Here is a 23,284-nt window from a genome sequence, read left to right as displayed (position 1 = left end):
TCAATATGTGTGATTGACTGACAACCAGTCCAGGATATACTCCACCTCTCATACAGTCAGCTGGGATAGGCTCCAATTACCTGCAACTTTAATGAGGATAAATGGTATAGGAAATGGATTGATGGAGTTTGCAGTCGTGTAGAAGTGCCCTGCATCCTACTGATCACTGTTTCTAATATTTTGTCCCTGTCCTGGAGCTAAATAAGGTAACCAAAATATTGCAATAATATTAGAAACTGAACAATATTAAACATAATTGAATATCTATATAACAATCTAAACTGGCCATTATTATTTAGGGGAAAAAAATTACTGAACTTGATCCCATTGGAGTCGTTGATGGTGTAGTGGTACATTCGCCTGACTTTAGTGCAGGCAGCGTGGGTTCAGTTACCACTCTGTGATGGTGTGAATGTGAGTGAGAATTGTTGTCTGTGTCTATATGTGTCCTGCAACTGACTGGCGACCAGTTCAGTGTGCAGTCCGCCTTTCACTTCAAGTCAGCTAGGATAGGCTCCAGCGCCCTGCGACCCTGAACAGGATCAGCGGTATTGCAAATGGATGGATGGGTGATCCTATTAGATTGTGCAGGCATACCTTATATTGTGCCTGGTGAGTGTATGGCAGAGCAATTTAAAAAAAAAAAAAAAAACTTTTTTGGGTCATATTTGTTTAGACTGTCAGTTTGACCCGACAGCAATACAGACGACCATCTTGTGCCTGTAATTTGATTCGCAAGAAACAACCGCGCCCAAGGAATAACGACCCACGGGAGTGTGGCCACGATGAGGCTGCATGGTTGTGCCCGCTATGTGTGTTCCTGTGAGTGCACGAGAAATGAGTGACACCTCATCAGTCACACCTTCTGTCTCTGATTGGTTGTTTTTCCCTGGGCACGGTGGTTTCTTGCAAATCAAATTAAAGGCACAGGATGGAGACAGAGAGGGCTGACTTTTTTCATGGAATATATTAAATATGTCCTTCTGTCAGGTCATACTGATATGACAAAAAGTGTTGTAGTTTTTTTCAAATTGCAAACCCCCTTTAATGTTGTTTCCACTTATATAAATGCAAACTTAATACTGTATGTCCTTTTTATGAAATGTTATTGTGAATTCATTAATTATTTTTTTTAAAGAAAAACTTAATATATTAGTAATGAAAGAAAAAAGGAAAGAAAAAAAAACTTTAATGTAGCCTGAAACAACGGCAGGATTGCTCGGTACCACAATCGTCCCTTTGTTGTTGTTTTTTAAATTGGTCAACCTTCCAAGTATTTCTGTGGTTCGTTAACTAGCTACCTCTGCACTGCTAAATTAACTTTTTAGTAAATCAGAGTGATTCAATATCCTGCGGTTTCAAGTGTCAACACAGCCCATCTTTTCTGCGCTGTTTGCTTCTGCTGCAAGATTGCGTATTTCCTTACTCCAAAATGATTAGGAAGTATTCCCATTAGCTCTCCACCGTAGTGTTTGTATTGCATGTGGGTCACTGAGAGTTTGCGATATGTGCATGTATTTATAGAGACGCTTTGATGCTGCTTACGGGGGAAATATTCCACCACCAGTCACTCTTCAGCCAGACGCCGCAGTGCCGTTGAGGCCGGCTGTCGTATTTACTGTCCCAGCAATGAGCACAGTGATATGATGTGTCCACTTGTGCGCCTTTTCTACCTTTCACGCATGACATTGCTGAGTGGATGGCCAGACTCCTGCTGAGCCGATTATGAGGCATCACTGGTGTGCAAGATTTATGTAAGAGCTGCTCTGTTGTCATACAAAAAAAAGGTCCTCATAAAGCCTCTTGCCTGCAGTGGATTCAATTTAGCTTTTACTTCACTGGCAAAGACAATCTGGGAACATTTCATCTAATTGGCTAAACTTTTAATTATTCAGATTAGGGGCTATTTACACAACAGTACATTTGGATAAGAACATTTTGGGAGTCTCTTTTAATTGGAGCCTGTAAACACATTTGTCATGAAAGAAGATATTTTGAGAGGCTGTTAACAAAGATCAATCGCTCCAGTCCATGACTGAACCCGTGGATTTCAGTGACAGAGACTATATATAAATAGTATATATTGTATTAGTATGGCTGACTGGTTCTCACTTCAGTTTAGAATATTAGGAACCAAAAAAAAGGACCAACATCTAGATCTGGGAAGTTGTGACACCATTCATCAGCGATTAAATGTTTGACCACTCATGAAAAAACTAGTTACTAAATGTACCATGCACACTGCACGACAGTTCAGTCGGGTTTGGCCACATCTCTTAGTGCGTAGAAGCAAAATTTAAGAATTGTTAAGATCTTTTATAAGGGCACTTTCCATTTTATGACCTCTCATTGATTGATATGACCATAAGAGTTGGCAAGGAACATTTTCCAATAATAATATTGAGATTCTACTGTATATAAGTATGAAACATTTTTACATTGTTCACAGCTTCCACGTAGTAACTTATATTAATGCAAACTACCCCAAATCTACCATATTAATCCACAATCAAACAGACTTCTTTACAATTATTTCCAAAGAAAACAATGTATTTTAGACATCACAGTGGTACTGATTGTTACATCTGCCTCACAGTCAAAAGGATCTGGGTTCAATTCTCAGGTCAGGTCTTTCTGTGTGGAGTTTACATGTTCTCTCACATGCTCCTCCCACATTCCAAAGACTAACTGAAGACTCTATATTGTCCACAGATCTGAATGTGGGTGTGAATGATTGTTTTTACATCCTGTGATTGACTGACACCCAATCCAGGGTGTTCTTCACCATTCGCCCATACTCACTAGTTTCGGTTTAGGCTCATCTTTGGCCCTAACAAGCGCTGTAAAAAATGGATGTATGCATGGGAATTTTAACTACTGTAATTCTTGATGCGTGTCCAGGCTAAATGCAGTGGCATGTCCTTTTTTCACAAGGCGTTTGCATTGCTGTCTTCTCTAAAACTTCCACTTTGAGACTGTTTGATTTTTTTTTTTTAGGCTCCAAAATGACACGTGACACGTGTGTGTGTGTTTTAATTTAAAACAACCTTGTGTAAATGGCCCCTTAGTTGCAATAAACTGACCAAAAAACAACAACTACAGCTTCCTTACGAACAGTCAGGCTTTTTGGTACAAAACGAAACCCAAAAAGCCCACAGATCCCCTGTGTTTGCGACATCAAATTAACAGCACTTTATCACCTGTTTAGTAAACAGCATGGCTCTCTGCAGACTGCCAGCACGTGCAAATGAAAAGGTGAACGAGATCTCAGCACAGTGGGACAAAAACAGGTGAATGGTTGTAAAAAACAGACCCCCGAAGAGGCAATATATAGAGGAGACAGAGCGATAAATCAGGTGAACACAGCCTGGTGATCTGGCTGAAATTGACTATCCAGAGCGGGGAAAGTGTGCTTGTATGGACTACAGGGCACACGTATGAACACTTTGTAGACTGAGCACAACAAATGTGCAGCACACAGTGCAGCTGCAAGTGTTCTTGACATAGTATATTTCAGTATATTAAAGTGTGTTATATTTTACTTTTGACAGTTTCTTGAGAAGGAAACTGACGATGAGTATAAACAATGTTTCATCAAGGTGCCACTTTCTACTTAAAAAAATAAAAATAACAAAAATGTCAGCCTATTACAGGTACACTGCTTGTCTGAGTCAGCATCAAAATGTTGTCTCAAGACAATCATGCTACATTTTACCGTAATTATAGTTATTTTTTTCTCAAAGCCTGGTAGTGATGGGCTTATTTTCCAAAATCAGGAGTGATTTTCACCTAAAATGTGTTTCCAAAAATGCCGGCATTTCGTGGCGCGACTATTTAAGTACACAATGACTGACTTTGTACGTGCTGCTTATTGTAATCCCTGTTCCTTGCTTCAAAAGATACTACGCTTGGCCACGATGGGCTTAGTTTTTCAAACATTGGGAAAAAACGGGCAGCACAGTGGGTAGCGATTTGCGCACTGCAATTCGCCAGTCCAGTCTTGCACAAAGTCAGCTGGCATGGGCTCAAGCTCTCCCATGACTTTTAATGACAACAAGGGCTATAGAAATTGATGGATAGTCTATCATTGCTGACTCTTTACTGTACACTGTAGTAGTGTACGTATAGGAGTACCCACAGAATCCCCCTGAAAACAAGTAAACTACACAGGGGGGCCACAGCTGAGATTTAAATCCCAACCCTCAGACCTGTGAGGCAGACATGCTAAACATTGTTTTGTACCGTGCTGTCTCTTTATAAATATGGCATTATTAGCATGATTTCATGGGTTGTTTGACTACTACTTCACAGCAAAAATTTTAATCTGACCAAAATTCTCTATTTCAAATTAAAGCAAAATATGCTGATTGAAATTTCATTACTGGTTATGAATGAAGTTCATCTTAAAATAATAAATGTTCATAGGTGTAGGTAGTATACTGTATATAAACTAGTTTTAAGACATTGGTGGCCAGGTTTTGAGGCTAGCTATGCTTACTTGATTAACGAAATTTTGCCCAGTCAAAAATTCCTGTTCCATTCATTTTGTGTAAATTAATTAATATATTCCTCATGTCATGACTTTTTCCTTACTTTTTGTTTTAGCCCAGTTTTTACAGTGTAGTAGTCATGCAAGAGAACACGGACAATCTCATTCTGTTCAAAAGTCAAAATTGTCATGAAGTGGAGATATCAGATTTTCATCACAAGATATGTCCTGCTCACTCTGATACAATTGCTCCCATTATGACATTTTTGTAGCATTTATTAAGATAATCTTATCTTTTCATATAGGAAATGAATGAATGTTATGTTGTGTTCTCCTTGAGGTTAGACCTCCATCTGTCATAAAGGAGCACTTAATCCTTTGTTGTCTTTTCTTGCCATGCCGTTTTCTGATTTCTTCTTCTTCTCATCCCCCTTCCTGCATATTCTTAGCAGCGTTACATAACATCGTGCCTAAATATAACAGCTCAAAAAATCTATTTTAGCTGCAGAGATAGTGAGTGCCTCTGGTATTAGAGTTTGGTGGACAGTGCACTCAAGTATGGACCATAACCTAAAGCTATAAGAAGATGCCGGTGGAGTGAACATCAAGAGCACAATGTTGAAGCAATGGTGAAGAAGAAAGCAGAGGCAGCTTCAGTACAGAAAAAAACATCCTCAGTCGTGCGAGTCAGTAGACCTTTGCACAACATTGCAAAGTTGTTTTTGATCATGAACCAAGTCAGCTAGAATTTGGAGATTAGGAGAAAAGAAGAAGGAGTGCATAGTCGCACAAAACAGAAACTGACATCTTCCTTTACTCATCTTTTTGTTGTGGTTCTGCTTAGACCTCAGTGGATGTACAGGCTTTTCTAGTGAGTTTTTTTTCTTTCTTTTTTCTTTTTAATAAAATAGTTTACCCTTACGCAACTGTCGACATTTATTCCCCAAATGATTTATGAATCAGACCAACAGATGTCTCTTTTTGCCAAGTTAGCAATCAAGAAACTAGCTAGTTTTGTTTTCTTGAAAGATTAAATTATAATACTCTCACTTACTATAGGATTTGCGTTTTTAACGTTCCAATTTCTATTCCTAAACTAATTCAGTAATTCCTCATTTATTAAAAATGAAAAGAAAACAACAAGGATACCCACTAATTTGTTTAGAGTCACAGACTAAGGAAATGACTCCAAAAACAAAGATGATGAGACAAGATTATGTCCACCACTCTCAATACCAATTATCCTGTTCAGGGTCAGGGGTTGCTGGAGCCTATCCCAGCTGACACCAGGCAAAAGGTGGACTACACCCTGAATTGGTCGCCAGTCAGTCGCAAGGCACATATAGACACGGACAACTTGCACACTCACATTCACACCGTCACTGAGTGGGACGTTTCAAAAAGGGATTTTAAAAATATACAGCTGAAATAATGTGGTTGCACAAGTGTGCAAACCCTCTTATAACTGGGATGTGGCTGTGTTCAGAAAAAAAAGAGCTCATGTTGAGTTAGCACACACCTACCACCATTTGTGGGTACATGTTATAGCAGGCTTTCCTCATATTTTTTGTTTTGTTCTGTTTTTGTTTGCTTCCAGAAGCCTAAGTGTTTTGTCCTAACACTAACTGCTATTTGGAACGGTTAATAATTCCTTCTATCTGACTAAGGCCCCAGTTACAGCTGAAGAAAAACAGTCACAAAGCATGATGATGCCACCACCATGCTTCACTGTATGTAGAATGTTTTTTTTTTTTTTTGTTTGTGATGAGGTCGTCCGATATAGCTTGTCCATTTAATTGAAGAACTTTTTTTTTTAGGCCATATGCACTGTATTATTATTGTACATATTACTGTACAGTACAAAGTTATTGTAAATCAATATTAAAAAAAGCTTGAAAATGTTTGAAAGTTTCACATTTTATCCAAACTTACCACGCCAGTGTGCTTGGTCATGGTGACATTGTTGACGTACAGTACTCATCATAGGCGAGTCGCTTTAATGAGCCACCAGGAATTTAATGTGCTTCCTAGTTCCAAATATGTTGCCAATGGCGAACGACTTGACCATTTTTTTTTATTGAAACAAAAATAGCATGTTCCCGACTCCAGAGACTTGTGTTTTGCATTAAGAGTTAACACTGCTGCTATGCCGCTCTGTCTCTGCACTGTAGAGACATAGATATACTATAACCATCATGACATGGTCACCACGTCAATGCCCCGCATTCAACATGGCCGCCACGTAGACACGTCTTTTGGAATTGGATCTAGTCATCTGTGACCCGGAAAAACGTCAGTACCATTGTCTGCCTGCATTGCACCACAGCGCCAGTAAACAACAGCGTCCAAACTGGACCTATCAGACTTTGTGAATGGCATTTTAAGTGACAAATGGAAACTATTTTTGGATAGATTGTATAGTCCCGACGGTCCGTTTTATCCGATACCCGTTATATCGGGATCTGTTTTATCGAGGTTCCACTGTATTGAAATAATGTATTTTGACGCCTTTCTTTTTAATCACAAAAACCTGGCATTTGCTGTGTGTAGACTTTTAATGTCCACTACAGTATACATAATAGGTACAACACCCATAATGGAAATGTTCACACATGGCCACCTGGCCAAGTGCGACTTTTACACTACAGTCATCTGGTACACAAAAGCTTATTGTAGCCTAGAGAAAAGAGCAGTGTTAGAGGCTTGTTATCACACTAATAGCTCGAGAGCAGCGCCAGAGTGACTGATGACCTCGCACCAAGTCTCCTCTATTTATTCACAACGACAGCTAAACAGGCGGCACGGTGTACGACTGGTTAGAGCGTCTGCCTCACAGTTCTGAGGACCGGGGTTCAATCCCCGGCCCCGTCTGAGTGGAGTTTGCATGTATTGCCCATGCCTGCATGGATTTTCTCTGGGCACTCCGGTTTCCTCCCACATCCCAAAAACATGCATGGTAGGTTGATTGAAGACTCTAAATTGCCTGTAAGTGTGAATGTGAGTGTTTGTTTATGTGTGCCCTGCAATTGGCTGGTGACCAGTCCAGGGTGTACCCCGCCTCCTGGCCGACGATAACTGGGATAGGCTCCAGCACTCCTGCGACCCTAGTGAGGATAAGCAGCTCAGAAAATGGATGGATGGACAGCTAAACAGAGCTGCATTGTGCCATCCCGCTGCATACGCGTCCACGTGTAAAATGGTGGAGTAATGGTACACTGAAGGGCCACATCGCAATCTATTCCTTCAGCGAGCAGAAGGAATGTGGGCGGTGTTGCCAGCGTTATACATGTATAATGCACACTTCCTCTTGATCATGGTCTTATTGTCTAAGTAAGTGTTATCATCATCACGGCCAATCATTGGCTCTGGATGCTAGCGCTGACTGATTTCAGCATCTTTGTCACTTTATCTTGATTTCCTTCAGTTTTAAAGAAGTGTGATTGCACGGCAGCTTTGATTGGCGCTTATTGATGGGTGGCACATGTAATGACAAAATTGGAGGCTTGGAACATCATCGCTGCATATACCGTACGGATGGATGCCGCTAATGAATGGCGGAGCTAAATGAAATCCATCGAACAAGCTGTCAAGTGGTAATGATCTCTCACACCCTGTGGACTGGCTGTCTTGTGACCAAGATCTTTTAGTTACACACAGCTCGCTGTATGGATTACTGGCTTAACCAGCCCTCTATTGCTTCTTTATTGATGTTCAGGTACCAGCCAGTCAAAGTTTCAGGATATAATGTGGCAGGATGTCCCTGTCTTTCTTTGGCCTAAATCCAGTGAGTCTTAAATGACACTTTCTCATCTTCCACTGGCATATCGCAGGCCGGCAATCGTAATCCCTGTCACTATCATGTCATAATCTTTGCTATACGCTGCTATTTCAAAATGGCAGGTTTAATGCAAAAAACCTTAGGCTGCTTGCTGAGCTCAATGAGAAAGACTGATGCCCAGTACACCCATAAAGACAATCAGGCTGTTTTTGTCCCGATATTGCCCCATCCCGACCAAGGACGTCATACGGCATACTATTTTGTAAATCTTTAAAAGATTTTCCTATACGATTATCCTTAGGTCTGATACTGTATGTGTTAAGAGTGGATTTATCCCGATTATAAGGTCCGAAATAGGTCGGGCCAGCAATCTTAAATATTGAACATCTTCAATATTTACGACCAAAAATCTTCGTGTCTGGAGAAAGCCGAGTCATGACACTGTGAATTGTGACGTGGAACAGAATGGAGCCAATCAAGAAGCGAAACAAGGTGAAACGTGTTATGATCTATGTTTTTGTGGTTTAGATTATGCGGTATATCATTTTGTTTCATGTTATGTCTTGTGGCGGCACGGTGAGCGACTGGTTAGAGCGTCTGCCTCACAGTTCTGAGGACCGAGGTTCAATCCCCGGCCCCGCCTGTGTGGAGTTTGCATGTTCTCCCCGTGCCTGCGTGGGTTTTCTCCGGGCACTCCGGTTTCCTCCCACGTCCCAAAAACATGCATGAATTGGAGACTCTAAATTACCCCTAGGTGTGAATGTGAGTACGAATGGTTGTTTGTTTATGTGTGCCCTGCGATTGGCTGGCAACCAGTTCGGGGTGTACCCCGCCTCCTTCCCGAAGATGGCTGGGATGGGCTCCAGCACGTCCGCTACCCTAGTGAGGATAAGCGGTTTGGAAAATGGATGGATGTTATGTCTTATTTTATTGTAACCCATGTTCATGCTCGTTATGTTTTCATTTCCACCTGTTCCCGTTAGCCCTGTTCCTTGTGTCTGCCAATCAGCTCCGTCCAGCCACTCATGTGGTTTGTCCAGGTGTGTCTCGTCAGTTTGGTTGTATTTAGTTCCCTGGTTTCTTTCTGTCTGTGTTTGTTCATTGATGTTGTTGTCACATATACCTAGTTTTGTCTGTATTTTGTAGTGGTGAATGTTTTGTTTATTAATGTTTCCTTGGAATTGTTTTTTTTACTCATAATGTAAATTTAATATTTGGATTTTTCCAGTCGGCACGGTGCACGACTGGTTAGCACATCTGCCTCATAGTTCTGAGGACCGGGGTTCAAATCCCGGCCCCGCCAGTGTGGAGTTTGCATGTTCTCCCCGTGCCTGTGTGGGTTTTCTTCGGGCACTCCGGTTTCCTCCCACATCCCAAAAACATACATGGTAGGTTAGTTGAAGACTCTGAATTGCCCGTAGGTGTGAATGGTTGTTTGTTTATATGTGCCCTGCGATTGGATGGATGGATGGATTTTTCCATGTCCTTGTTTGTCTTTTTTTTTTTTTTTTTTTTTTATAAATACATACTTTTTTGAGACTCCCACCTTGCCTCCCTGCTTCCCTGCACTTGGGTCAAGTACCTTTTGCCTCAAGACTATGCAAACTCTTAAATTTGCAAATAGCAAATGCAGACGCCACAATTATGGTATAGTTGCTTTACCGGAAGTTCCGTAACCCTGCATGTGCATGCCAATTTTAGAATTTAGATGGTACAGTACTATGGTAAAGCCATGACTTTTAAGAACTTTAATTTTGAGATCACTTTTCAAATATTAAGGCTCCATCTTCTGTTGTCATGGATATGGGCAAAAGAACACATTTGTACCTGTATCAGGCCCCTTAATAAAATCATGGGCCCAGCGACACTGAAGACTTCCCCAGCAGCATAGTTGGAAACATGGTGGCGTGCAACAAGCAGAAAAGCGAGCAAGTGTAAGTGTAAGACGGACAGTGTAAAGAACGAATGGGGGGCAGAGGGGACTTTACCAAAGGGAGATGGATGGAGGTGGCAAGGAGGCAGCAAACATTCCCCTCCAGCGATCACACGACTCAACAGCCATTTGCGGACCTCTCAGGATCCGCCATCCATCATGCAGTCTATGTACCTCCCCTCCAATTTTTATCTCAACTCCTGTTACCTCCCCCTTCCAATTCCTTTCACATGTGGATGAGATTCAGCAGTTTCTTAAGCACAGAGCGTGTCGTGCACCTCTTATAGCGATCCGTCTTGTCCCACATCCGCAGCGAGCATGCTAGCGGGAGGCAACTGCAGGGAGCCGTGAGTGTGCTGTGTGGGTGGGTAGCGGCAAAAGATTGCTTTGCACGAGTATGATGATTTGAAAATCTGACACAGTGAGCGTGTTGTTGCAGAGGCTCATATAGAGTCAACATTGTTTTTATAGAGAAAAAAATTTAACCACTTCAGTAGGCTACATAGCAGGAAAACTACACTACTTGTTTTTTGGTTTTTTTTCTCTCTTCTAATGTAACAAACAACCAGAAGCAGCTATTTTAGGAGCAGGGGGCAGTGCCCCACCATATTCAGCCGGTGGTGCTGTTTTTCTTTCTAACATGTGCAGGGGGTCACCTATATTTTATATCTAAGGGTATGATCACGGCGGCACGGTGGCCGACTGGTTAGAGCGTCAGCCTCACAGTTCTGAGGTGAGAGGTTCAATCCCCGTCCCCGCCTGTGTGGAGTTTGCATGTTCTCCCCGTGCCTGCGTGGGTTTTCTCCGGGTACTCCGGTTTCCTCCCACATCCCAAAAACATGCATGAATTGGAGACTCTAAATTGCCCGTAGGCATGACTGTGAGTGCGGATGGTTGTTTGTTTGTATGTGCCCTGCGATTGGCTGGCAACCAGTTCAGGGTGTACCCCGCCTCCTGCCCGATGACAGCTGGGATAGGCTCCAGCACGCCCACGACCCGAGTGAGGAGAAGCGGCTCAGAAAATGGATGGATGGATGGGTATGATCACACTGCAGTCCAATTCAGATTTTTTTGCCCAGTGTGACATGTATCTGATTTTTTTATGTCAATGTGAGCAGTAGAATCCCGATTTTTTATTTTATTTGTTTTATTTATTTATTTATTTATTTATTTTCCTTCCCAAATCCGACCCAGGCCTCTTTCATATGTGGATATTTATCAGACATGTATCTGGTGTGAGTGCAGTCTGGATGCTCACATCATGCTCATCAGACCAGTATGTCATCAAAAGGCAAAAACAATTGCTCGACAAAACAGACACTTGGGACAAGCAACGGTGGACAAAGTTGTTGAAAACAGTCAGTGGCGAAAAGAAGATGCTTTAGAACTGATAAGTATATCGGGGGACAGGCCAAGCACACAATCCTTGAAACTGCCACAAATGCATAATGAGACCTACACACAGGACCATATTTACTTCCGTAAACAGACAGCACCTCATTTGTTTTTGTAATGTGAATGACTACATACATAACGTTTAACAAAAAAGCCATGCTGGGCATCATGCCCTCCAGTGTGTATTTTGCAGGTTTTACACAATTAGGATTTTTGGGTTATCACTGATCTAATCACAAGATGGAGCAATGTGTCTATTTAAATTACTTGTTAATTTGCTGTATATATATATATATATATATATATATATATATATATATATATATATATATATATATATATATACTTGTGTACTATATACTGAGTATCTTCAAAAATATTCTCTAGTCAGGTCATGTATTCTAATCAATCAGGTCAAACCAACATTACAACATGACAGAAATAATGGGCGCTAACTTACTGTAATTAAATTACTTCACACACACCGAAACTTTAGAGCACAGGTGTCAAATTCAAGGTCCGGGGGGCTAGATCAGGCCCGCCGGATCATTTAATGTGGCCCGCAAGAGCAAATAATGTGTGTGGACTTTATGTATCTAAAATTCCAAAACTGCAAATTGTCTTCACTTTTAATAACATTAAGATATTGCAAGCATTTTTTGTTACCAAGCCCCCTTTAAAATAAATTGATTAATAGTGGAACAAGCAATGTTTTACTGGTTCTGCTTTCAAAACAAGTTATCCATCAATTTGTAGTGTATGTGTAATAATATGAGGCCATCATATATTTATATGGGTTCACAGATGTAATGGCCCTCCGAGGGAAACCATAACTACAATGTGGCCCTTGACAAAAATGAGTTTGAAACCGCTGCTTTAGAGCATGATTCGACAGAACGCTGGCATGTTTACGTACAACCGTAAGTGCTAGCACTAGCTTGCTAGGCTACATAACATTTTGTTGGCTGCTTGTGAGCCGTATCGTATTAAAAGTATGTGAACATACCTCAAGCAATCCTTGAACGAACGTCTTCTCCTGAGCACTGGTGACCTCCACCGCCACACCTTTTTCCCCATTTTGTTATTTTTTGACCAGCACAATACACGCGCGATCCATTGTGATTGTCGTGGCCGTGGTAACGGGTGTATCCAGTCGCGTTTGATTTGACAAAGTCCAGTGATCGTAAATGACGTCAAAAGACATGTGACAAGGCTAAAAATAAACTACCTTTTGGATTAAAATATACTGTACATGATGGCGACACGGAGTAAATGTCTTTTGCGGAACCAATCAATTACGTCATTGATCACATCTGTGAATTATGCCATTCAAGCCGATCAGCCAATTCACCATAAAATTCTAATTATCGGCCAATACCGATCAGATCGGTAGAAAGTCTAGGGTTTTGTCAAAATACATCAAGGATCAAGAACAAAAGCACACTATTTCGTCTCACTAATGTTAGCATGTTTTGAGGGGGCGGCCTTGGCTCATGCAAGTGAGCCCATCCCCATCATGCCCCACATACTGCTGGGCCAATGGTGAGTGTGGATTTTGTTACCATGATGAGCTAGAGCCCCGAATCTAAAAAAAACTGCCTGTGAACTGAAAACCACGTGAGCCCCTACAAAGACAGCATGGGTTCTATTTTCACTCGTGGAGGCAGCACTTCCTCAACAAGCCGGCAAATTACACATTATTGTGCAAACCGTGTATGTGGCACAGCAGGGATATCGTTAAACACAAATGCTCCTAAACACCCACCGCGTCGACAACTTCACCAACCAATCACGTATGTGCCGTCAGACACTAACGCAGTTAGCTAACCTGAAAACAAAACTGAATGCAACACCTAATTATTTACAAGAAATTAAAAAGTCACATTTCCATAATGTCCCATTTAAACAAAAATGCAACAACAAAGATTAACAGAATTACCCATATGTATTTGTCCCTTGTTGCCAGGCTGAATTCATGGGGCTCAATCATAACTGCCCCATAAGCTGTAGCTTCTGTTGTTGTGTTTGGATTCTGGATTTTTGTTCGACTTTTAGAACATACTTCCTTTAATGCTGCATGGCATTCTGAGTTGTTTGACCACCTTACCATATGTATTAAGACACCTGTACATCCATCCATCCATCCATCCATTTTCTGAGCCGCTTTTCCTCACTAGGGTCGCGGGCGTGCTGGAGCCTATCCCAGCTGTCATCGGGCAGGAGGCGGGGTACACCCTGAACTGGTTGCCAGCCAATCGCAGGGCACATACAAACAAACAACCATCCGCACTCACATTCACACCTACGGGCAATTTAGAGTCTCCAATTCATGCATGTTTTTGGGATGTGGGAGGAAAAAGCAGTGCCCGGAGAAAACCCATGCAGGCACAGGGAGTACATGCAAACTCCACACAGGCGGGGCCGGGGATGGAACCCGGGTCCTCAGAACTGTGAGGCTGACGCTCTAACCAGTAGTCCACCGTGCCGCCATCTGTACAGAGATTTCAATTTGATTTGTACAGTGTATGAAATAGAATTTTTTTTTTAAATTAAAAAATCTATGTTATCTGTTGGATCTGGTAGGACACTGAAGGCAGACTCGCCACTGCATTGTAGCAGTAGCAATCACTGCGTTGGGGGCCTGCCAGAGATGCTGCTACCCACCTGCTGGCTGTGTGCCGTTTGCGCTGCGGGAAGAATTTAGTGAGATAATGAAGGCCTTGATCGATTGTCTCACTGCGGACATCGGGAATCCCTAAAACAGCCATGAGTCTGCATGCCGCAGGCGCTATCATCCCGTTGGCTTCCTTTCGTTTCTTTGTTAGTGCCTCCTTTTCCCATCCTGCCCAAATGTCAACTTGTGGTGTCGCACAGAATCAAAGCTTTCTCCTCGTCTCGCTATTTTGTAGTGACATTTTGCAGTTTAACAATGAAAAATCCATAATAGAAGGAACAGATGACATCTTGGGTCAGTTTTCGATCAATAGTGTAGTGGATGTCGCCGCAATATATCTTACCAGACACGTTCTAGATTTTTCTCATACTTTCTGATGCATAAAAACAATATTTTTGTGAAAAAATATGGACTAAAGTTCCAGCAATTCTTTGAGTTAATGAGTTCCCACGAGACTTCAACTCTTGAGACATGAGCTCACTAAGGAGCCTGAGAATTTACAATGGATGTTTATTAAGCTTTTTCTCTTGTGTTTTGCTAACCCTAAAGCCAAGTACAATGGGGAAAGCTGTTATGTCAGCAATAGAACTGACAAAGGAAAACTATTCTCAGGGAATCATGAAAGTCATCACTGGACCTCAGTAGTTTACATTTCAGCCATCATGAAATGATTAACTTTGCTGGTTTGTCACTCTTTTTTTTGTCGGACTGAAAGAAACTCCTGTGTCTTAATACTTCAGAACAGCATTTAGTGGGTGTTTCAGTGTCATGATGGCCAGTTGACATGTGGAAGATTGAGCAGAAAGGTAGCGTCTGCTAAGCCCCATTTTAGTACTGTTACTGCTGTTATTTTTTGTTGCTTTTGGAGAAAAATAGACTCAATTTGGATCTTCTTTGACTGCTATGGTGCCTTTAGGACCACTATACCATCTTTTGTCCACGTTAACATCACAACATCTGTTATAGACAACAACAAAACCATCTATACATTGCAATTTCTATATCACTTTTACTGATTAGGCTCGTGGGTGACCTGTAGCCTATCCCAGCTGACTTTGGGGTACGCCCTGTACTGGTCGCCAGCCAATTACAGGGCACATATAGACAAACAAAAACATTGACACTCAACACAGCAGATAAACGCAGTGAATTTGCTTGTTATATTCGTGAAAAAATACAATCCATCACGTTAAATATTAGCACAAATCAGAAAAATGATAAAATGATGCTACATCTGAAAAACTATCATGTCAAAATTTGATACAGTTGACCAAAAAACTGTAGAGAAAATGGTTCAGCACCTGAAACCATCAATAAGCTGTCTCACCATCTGACTTTTCAAAACTATTGCGAAGTCTGTGCAAGCTGATTTGCAGCAAATAATCAATTTCTCACTTCAGTCAGGGGACTTTCCTAAAGCTCTTAAAGTAGCTGCCATTAAGCCTTTTCTAAAAAATAGAACGCTGGATACTTCCATGTTAGCAAGCTATAGACCCTTCTCAAATCTCCCCTTCATAGCAAACATTGTCAAGAAAGTTATTTTTAATCAACTCACCAATTTCTTGAACTTAAATTGATTTTTTTTTTACTAACTTCAATCATGTTTCCGAGCTCATCACAGTACTAAATCTGTTCTTATCAAAGTTCTAAATGATATAAGTCTAAATACTGACTCGTTGGAAGGTGTCAATTCTGGTCTAGTTGGATCTCAGCGTGGCTTTTGATACGGTAGATCATAATATACTGCTGAACAGGTTGGAGACGTGGATTGGACTAAATGAAACAGTCCTTAAATGGTTCAGGTCCTACCTCAAGGTAACCATGAAGTGTTCAATCTCATCGAACGGCAATGACCTATGGGATCCCTCAAGGGTCAGTTCTTCGACCCCTCCTGTTCAGCCTGCATATGCTACCCTTGCGCTAAATTATGCAGAAACTTAATGTTCACTATCATAGTATCATAGCTATGCATGTGGCACAGTTATATTTAGCAGTGTCTCAAGATGATTACAGTTCAATTGAGGTGTTGTGTCACTGTCTAAAACAGATAAATAACTGGATGAGCCAAAACTTTCTTCAATTAAACCACAACAAAACTGAGATAATTGTTTTAGGAAGTAAAGAAAATAGGAATGACGTTAGTAAATACCTGAACTCACTCTTTAAAAATAAAAGACCAATTCCGGAACCTTGCTGTACTGATGGATTCTGACCTGACTTTCAACAGTCATATCAAATAAATTACTAAAACCGCCTTCTACCAGTTGAAGAACATATCCAGAGTGAAGGCTTGCATGTGCCAAGCAGACCAGGAGAAGCTCATCCATGCTTTTTTCTCAAGTGGACTTGACTACTGTAATTGTCTTCTGACTGGACTCCCCCAAAACAGCATTAAACAGCTGCAGCTCATTCAGAAGGCTGCAGTTCGGGTTCTGACTAGAACAAAGAGGTTCAGAACATAGTACTCCAATTCTAAAGTTTCTACACTGGCTTCCAGTCAACTTGAGAATAGATTTTAAAGTTTTACTACTGGTCTATGAATCACTGAATGGTTTTGGGCCTGACTACATGAAAGAAATGCTAATGGAATATAAACCCAGTAGGGCTCTGAGATCTACAGTCTCAGGTCAAATAGTGGAGGACAGAGTCTAAAGCAAACATGGTGAAGCAGCATTTAGCTGTTATGTTGCACAGAAATGGAATAAGTTGCCAACAGAATTGACGTCAGTGTGAATGTTTTAAGTCCAGGTAAAAAAAATTTTCCCCCCATGCTTTTAGAGCATTTCCACTTTTAAATGATCTTTCTAGCACTGTACACTGTTTATATTTTATTTAGATTTTTTTCTTTGTTTTTAAATGCATTGATCATGTAAAGCACATTGAGTTACCGTGTGTATGAAATGTGCTACATAAATAAATTTGCTTTCCTTTGCTTCTGTAAAGAAAAAGAAGAAACTTGATGATGAACGAATTAAAAAAAAAAAGCAGTGTGCAGTTGATTGCAGCCAATTTCCTCTCAGAAATAAGATGCAAATACTGATATAAAGTCAACACAACATCGGACCAAAGTTGTGGATGTGTTGATAACGATCTGAATATCAACCACACGTTGATTTGCTTTGATGAATCTCTTTTAATTTGACCTTTCATCACACTTCTTACTCCTACGTTCCTGATTGCATAATTAGATCCTCTGCAGGCTCCGTCGCAGCCTGCTGAGGACCCTAAACAGAAACATCTAACATGCAGGCTCAGGTCCCCCGAGACCAAGACTGAGAAGCACTTTGAAGAATTCCACGTGTGCACATCCTCTTTTCATCTGACCTAACGTTCAGTGCATTTGTGTATACACATTCAAATTAGCTGGATGAAATCCACCTAGAAGCACCTCAAATGATGAAAAATATAAATTCTCTTATGTACTCTCTCTGCAGCATGGTGAGAAGTGGTTAGCACATTCTCATAGTTGATGACATGTTGAGTGTTCGATTCCGGGCTCTGGCCTTCCTGTGTGGGGTTTACTGCGACTTCCTCCATGCATGTTAGGTTCATTCAAGACCCTAATTCTTCCTTAGGTGTACATGTGAATGGTTGTTTGTCTATATGTGCCCTGTTGTTGGCTGTTGACCAGTCCAGGGTGGACCCCGCCTCTAGCGCCTAAGTCAGCTGGGATAGGCTCCAGCTCCCCCACGACCCTCATCAAGATAAACAGTATAGAAAATAGATGGACATTAGCAAGTGCTGTTTTGAGCAGATTAATGCAGCTCTCATCGTGGAGATCTGCGTGGATGTAGCTCAACTTTCCTTAGCTGATGTCATGTGGGTCTTCTTTCGTTGGACAGAAAAATTGTTGAGACTGAATCAATAGCAGCGGCACGTTGGAAGACTGGTTAGCACATCTGCCTCACAGTTCTAAGGACCGGAGTTGAGATCCCGGCCTCACCTGTGTGAAGTTTGCATGTTCTCCCCGTGCCTGTGTGGATTTTCTCTGGGTACTCCAGTTTCCTCCCACATCCCAAAAACATGCATGGTAGGTTGATTGAAGACTCTAAATTGCCTTTAGGTGTGAATGTGAGAGCGAATCGTTTGTTTCTATGTGCCCTGTGATTGGCTGGCGATCAGTTCAGGTTATACCCCGGCTCTTGCCCGAAGATAGGGCGTGCTGGGATAGGCTCCAGCACGCCCGCGATACGCGGTACAGAAAATGGATGGATGGATAAATCAATAGCGCCTCTACAGGTTGCAATCCATTTTGTCTTGCTTCATGACATGAATGATTGAACAATTCCAATCCGTAGTTGTCAACATGAATGGTTCTTTTACTTTTTTTTTTGTGCCAGGAACAAAAACATTTTGTCTTTAGGTGTGCAGAAGCAATTATGTCTCTGGCAAGAAACAAGTCCCAAGTCACACACACACAAAAAAAGCACGGTATGTATGTGATTAGATTCTGGCACACTGCATGGAGGTTTGCATGAGGACAGCATGAGAAAGGCCTTGACAGCCATTAACAAGCTGACACCAATAATGATTCTGTCTGTAGCGCCCAGGAAGCTCTACAGAATATTCATTGTTGAGACTCTCAGTCAGCAAATTGGATGTAACAAGGTGACCAAACAGCCTGCTTTCCCTTTAGGGAATTTTAAAATCAACTTTAGTCGGCATTTATTCTTCTAAAGCACAGTGACTCGCATTTCTCATTAGTCCCGGCCTTCTCGTAAAGTATACTCTCTATACCAGTGATTGTCAAATTGTGGTCCTACTAGTGGTATACGGGCTCCCTCTAGTGGTATGTGAAAGTACTTAAACTACATAACATTACAACCGCTTAAATGTATTTTGAACCCAGTCCATTACAATCCGCTATATGCGGAACGTCACATGAACAAACCCGGAAAAGAGGTTAGATGACTTGTGTATGCTACACCAACGAGCATCACTACGGGTTGATTACATGTTTGTTTGAAGCCGAACTTGCAAAAAAAAATTCTTTATGTTTGGGTTTTTCGAACAAAAGTTTAATAAATACATACATACAAATACATACAATATGATATGATATATGTGGCTTTGTGGTGACATCTTGTGTTAAAAAAAATATATTGTAGATGTTTAAAGTACTCTTAATTGCCCGTAGGTGTGAATGGTTGTTTGTTTATATGTGCCCTGCGATTGGCTGGCGACCAGTTCAGGGTGTACCCCGCCTCTCGCCCGAAGATAGCTGGGATAGGCTCCAGCACACCCGCAAGCCTAGTGAGGATATGTGGTGAAAGAAAATGGATGGATGGATGTTTGAAGTATCAATGGTTGCTTTGTAATGGCCCCCTTCGCCATTCACCCAAACCAGGAGGGAGTGCTTAGACCTGTTTTCGACGAATGCAGAAGTAGGTTTGTTAAGTACATTTCAGTTGTATTTAACTTTTAAGTACAATACATTTGCTTTTAATCTTTTAAAACAGTTTGTTTTCAAGCATTTATTGAGGATTTTGTTTACAGTTATGTGCAATATAGTTTAATTAAATTATTATTTAATTAGCCGGCACGGTGAACAACTGGTTAGCACATCTCCCTCACTGTTCTGGGGACTGGGGTTCAAATTCCGGCCCCGCCTGTGAGGAGTTTGCATGTTCTCCCCGTGCCTGGGTGGGTCTTCTCCGGGCACTCCGGTTTCCTCCCACATCCCAAAAAACATGCGTGGTAGGTTGATTGAAGACTCTAAATTGCCCGTAGGTGTGAATGTGAGTGCGAATGGTTGTTTGTTTCTATGTGCCCTGCAATTGGCTGGCGACCGGTTCAGGGTGTACCCCGCCTCCCGCCCAAAGATAGCTGGGATAGGCTGTAGCAGCCCGCGACCCTAGTGAGGATAAGCGGTAAAGAAAATGGATGGATGGATATTATTTAATTATTTAAGTACAGTTTTTTGTTTTCCTATCTTTAAGCAGAGTGTTGTGCTTAAATGTTCCAACTGTACGTAAGCATACTGTGGCTTACAACAATATTAAATATACATTTTAGGAACAAAACCGGTGTCTGGTTTTGGGTTAACACTTGGGCCTTCTATGCTACTGTATTTTAATGTTGGTCATTATGGTGGTACTTGAAGAGCTAAGTGCTTTTTAGGTGATACTTGGCGTAAAAAGTTTGTGAACCACTGCTCTATACAGTAATGTCTTGGCCAGCTCACATGTCAATCATTGTACATAGCAGGAATGAATACTATAACTTTTTTCATGCAGGCTACACCCAGGACTGGTCACCAGGCAATCGCAGGGCAAATATATAGACAAACGACCATTCACACTCATTTATAAATACCTATGGAAAATTCAGTCTTCAATGACCTAACATGCTTGTTTTTGGAACGTGTGGGGAAGCCGGAGAACCTGAAGAAAACTCACCCAAGCACAAAACTGAGGCAGAAATGCTAACCACTACTCCAACATGACCTGAAAAAACATAACATTGTATTCAATAAAAGTAATGTGTTCTACTAGTCATCATATTGTAGTAATCAAGAAAGTACTGTAAGTTGACTTCTCTTTCATTCAAACTGATATTCGCAAAAAATCATAGTAAATGATGCAAAAAGAATTTCAACTTTTCCTGCCCCTACTGCCTCTGTAAGAACAACATTGTGAGGTTTCCCATGTTAGATCCCCATCATACTAAGGGCTTTGACATTTCCCCTCAAAGCGCTAGCTAAGACAGTCAGACATTTTCCTTGGTCTGTATCCCTTTCAGTCTCTTCCCAGTTCATCACACACTACCCAGTGTCCATTATCACAAAACTGGCGTTGTCATTGTTGCACTTAGTCAGAGAATGGCATCAATTACACTTGTTGAAAGCTTCTCTGCCTGCTCATTTCAACAGTTCTCTATTAACCCCTTGTAAGTACTAACAGCCTCTAATGAGAACCTGATGACGGTCTAATTCTCAATACAAATGCGGAATGCCGTACATAACCTTGTTCCTAAGAACAGTGTTGTGCTTTTACCAAACAGGTAGTCCATCTGCAACAATGACCTGTTCGAACAAACCAGTTACTGTATAAGTGGGAGTCGGCATTCAGCGATAGCTGCTGTTTTAGCAGTTTGGAGATGACGCAGTGGGATAAATGTTGCTCTTGTCCCATGTCATTAACTTTGCTCCCTCCTAGAGGCTGATTGCTTGTTTCTTGTTGTCAAGATCTGTGGCCTTTCTTTACTTTTTTGTTTGAAGGGTCAGGCACAGAGATTTTCTGTTTTCTATGGGGACCCTCAAGGGTCAGTTCTTGGACCCCTCCTGTTCAGCCTGAATATGCTACCCTTGGGTCAAATTCTTCAGAACTTTAATTTTGACTATAATAGCTATGCTGATGACACACAGTTATATCTAGCAGTGTTTCCAGATGACTACAGTGTCTAAAACAGATAAATAACTGGATGAGCCAAACTTTTCTTCAATTAAACCACAACAAAACTGAGATAATTGTTTTTGGCAATAAAGAAAAGAGGATTGCTGTTATTAAATACCTGGAGTCACTTTCTTTAAAAATCAAAGACCAAGTCCGAAACCTTGGTGTACTGATGATGACTGTTGTCATAGTTTCCGACGTGACTTTCAACAGTCATATCAAATCAATTATTAAAACTGCCTTCTACCATCTGAAGAACATATCCAAGAGTGAAGGCTTGCAAGCAGACCACAAGAAGCTCATCCATGCTTTTAGCTCAAGTAAACTTGACTATTGAAATGATCTTCTGACTGGACTCCCCCAAAAGAGTATTAAACAGCTGCAGCTCATTCAGAATCTGCAGCTCGGGTTCTGAACAGAACAAAGAGGTCAGAGCATATTACTCAAATTCTAAAGTCTTTACACTGGCTCCCAGTCAGCTTTAGAATAGATTTTGAATTTCTGCTACTGGTCTATAAAGGTCCCAAATACATGAAAGAAATGCTAATGGAATATAAACCCAGTAGGGCTATGAGATCGACAGACTCAGGTCAAATAGTAGAGCAAAGCAAACATGGTGAAGCAGCATTTAGCTATTATGCTGCACACAAATGGAATAAGTTCCCAACGGAAGTGACGTCAGCCCAGTGTCAATGTTTTAAGTCCAAGTTAAAAACTCTTTTTTTCCCCCATGCTTTTTAGAGCATTTCCACTTTTAAATGACATTTCTTGCACTGTACGCTGTTTTAATTGTTTTTATTTTATTTATTTTTTCTCCTTGTTTTAAATGTTTATAAGCTGTTTTTTTCTTAGTTTTTAAATGCTTTTAATCATGTAAAGCACTTTGAGTTACCTTGTGTATGAGATGCGCTTTATAAATAAATTTGCTTTGCTTTTCTCTTTATGACGATTAAAGTGAAACAAAGCAGTAAACTTTACAGCCGCGAATACTGATTTAAAGTTAAACATTCACAAGTTAGAGTCATTGATGGTGTAGTGGTTCACTCCCCCGACTTTGTAGGCAGCGTGGATTCAGTTCCCACTCTGTGACGATGTGAATGTGTGTGTGAATGGTTGTCTTTCTCAATATGTGCCCTGTGTTTGACTGGCAACTAGTCTCAGGGGTAGTCTACGTTTCACCTGAAATAGACCTGTCACAATAATTACTATATCGACTTATCGTTCTATAAATAAAATTGATACGATAGTTTTTACGGACTCGATAAATTGTCATTGTTGTGGCGACCCGGCGGAGATTTGGACGGCTGTGTCATTAGCCACTAGTGGGCGCCAGCGGAACTCTCTTGCCGGTGCTGGCTCCGTCCAATACTCCACAGGCTTGCTCCGTGTACAAAAAAATGGATGGAAGGCACTCTTAATTCTTACGCTGGATGAGTGTTTTTACTGACAGCAAGAACGTTCTGAATCTACAGAATGTATATGTTATCTTATGTGTAAGCCCCATGATTGACAAGTGATCAGTCCAAGGTGTAGCCAGTCTCTCGCCCAAAGTCTCCTCCTACACACATGACTGTGAACAATATTTGCGGAATAGAAAATGGATGGATGGATAATCTCTTGC

At 41.2% G+C, this 23,284-nt stretch overlaps 1 protein-coding gene across 10 annotated transcripts in view; it reads left to right on the top strand.

Moving 5' to 3' along the window:
• The window catches only part of LOC133483981 (G-protein coupled receptor 22-like), a 43,762-nt gene that overhangs the window by 13,066 nt on the left and 7,412 nt on the right, over positions 1–23,284 (top strand). Inside the window, exon 2 of one of the 10 annotated variants that reach the window (XM_061785947.1) lies at positions 18,610–18,700. The exons of the other annotated variants lie outside the window; for them this stretch is intronic. The gene's annotated coding sequence lies outside the window, so the exon portion shown is untranslated. The remainder of the gene's footprint in view (positions 1–18,609; positions 18,701–23,284) is intronic. 10 annotated transcript variants of the gene reach the window in all.

The sequence above is a fragment of the Phyllopteryx taeniolatus genome, chromosome 9 (assembly GCF_024500385.1).
Source record: "Phyllopteryx taeniolatus isolate TA_2022b chromosome 9, UOR_Ptae_1.2, whole genome shotgun sequence".
Lineage (NCBI taxonomy): Eukaryota > Metazoa > Chordata > Actinopteri > Syngnathiformes > Syngnathidae > Phyllopteryx > Phyllopteryx taeniolatus.
The sequence above is the reverse complement of the archived record's forward strand: the minus strand, read 5'-3'. Positions and strand labels throughout refer to the sequence as shown.